A 1,847-nucleotide genomic window follows, 5' to 3' on the forward strand; every position below is an offset into this window, starting at 1 on the left:
CACATGTCCGGTCCTGAGCTCCCTCTGAGCCTGAGCCTCAACTCTCACGTTCTGTCCTGTTCCAACCTTAGGGACATTTGAACCTCCACGTCCTATTGGCATCTGAAGCCTAACATGCCCCGGACCGAAGTCATCCTTCCCGCTCCCCTCCCGCCTTCCCTGTGTTTGTTAAGGATTAGCTCCTTGTCACCCAGGTTCAAAACCTCGGAGGCAGCCCTGACTCTATCCAATCAGTGCCAAGCCTTGTATAAGTCCGTGCCACACCGCGCCATTCTGAGGGCCGTTCCCCTGCTTAAGAGAGTCCTACACTAAAATAATTGCCCTAGTAATTTGCATTCCTGCAGCTGTTATCTTCCCCTCACAAATTTGTTGTAGATGGCAAAATAATTTTCCAAGGGCGCAGGTCTAAATGTGCCAAGCTCCAAAACTTTGACATACACACACACACACACACACACACACACATATGCACACATACATAAACACACACACACATACATATATTGGTCAGTTAGTCCTGTCCAACTCTTCAGGACCTTATGTAAGGTTTCTCCGCGAAGATACTGGAGTGGTTAGCCATTTCCTTCTCCAGCTCATCTTACAAACAAGGAAACTGAGGCAAACAGGATTATGTGACTTGCCCAGGGTCACACAGTTAGTGTCTGAGACCAGATTTGAACTCAGGTCTTCCTAACCCTAGGCAGGGCACTCTATCCACTGTGCCTCCTACCCATCCCCCCAAATATTTAGGGACTCCCTATTACTCCTTGAAGGACAGCTAGGTGGTAGAGTGGATAGAATGCCTGGTTTGGAGTCGGGAAGACTCATCTTCTGGAGTTCAAATTTGGCCTCAGACACTAACTGTGTGACCCTGGGTGAGTCATATAACCCTGTTTGCCTCAGTTTCCTCATCTGTAAAATGAGCTAGAGAAGGAAATGGCAAACCACTCCAGTATCTTTACCAAGAAAACCCTAAGTGGGATAATGAGGAGTTGGACACAACTTGGTAACAGCAAGATGTGTGTGTGAGGAAAATATGGCCTTTTTTGAACTTACCCACCAGAGTGGAAATAAAAGTTTGTATGAGACCCAATATTTGTTACTCTAACTACTGCATCACAATTAAATCTAAACATATATTTTTAAAACAACTCAATCACCACCCAGAATCAATAGCTTCTTTGAAGCCACAGTAACATTTAATTACCGCTAAGACTTCAATGCCGAAATGTGGTTGGCTGGAGAGCTTGGCAAAGCTTCCAGATGACTCAAAATCAAATTACAAAAATGTTAAATTCCTGTTTTTCACAGAGATACATTACACTGGAAATTACTGACACCGGACAGTTGTTAGAGTCCTACTAGAACATGGAATTCAGGCCTCCTTTAAATAGTCGTCTGTTGTCCCTTCCAATCAGAGATTTGTGGATGGGTGGAAGCACACACCACCACCAGCAGCTGTCGTTGCCTTAATACCAGAGTCCAATTCATCATTACCCCACACAGCAAGCTGCAAGTAGCAAGGAGTAGGCTTCACTGGTGAGCTTTCCCATGCATTCCCTGCTAGCTCAAGAACTTTTGCAGTTCCATATTCCAGGATGGATGCAATGTATATAAAAACAGTTGCTGTGAAAAAATTTTGAAGCAAGTTTCTCTGAGAAAGGCCTCGTTTCTCAAACATATAGAGAACAGAGTCAAATTTATAAAATAAGAGTCATTTCCCAATTGAAAAATGATCAAAAGATAGGATCAGTTTTCAGATGAAGTAATTAAAGCTATCTATAACCTTAAGAAAAAAAATTACTTTATTAATTGGAAGAATGCAAATTAAAACAATTAAAACAAAT

Source organism: Trichosurus vulpecula, chromosome 3 (assembly GCF_011100635.1).
Source record: "Trichosurus vulpecula isolate mTriVul1 chromosome 3, mTriVul1.pri, whole genome shotgun sequence".
Lineage (NCBI taxonomy): Eukaryota > Metazoa > Chordata > Mammalia > Diprotodontia > Phalangeridae > Trichosurus > Trichosurus vulpecula.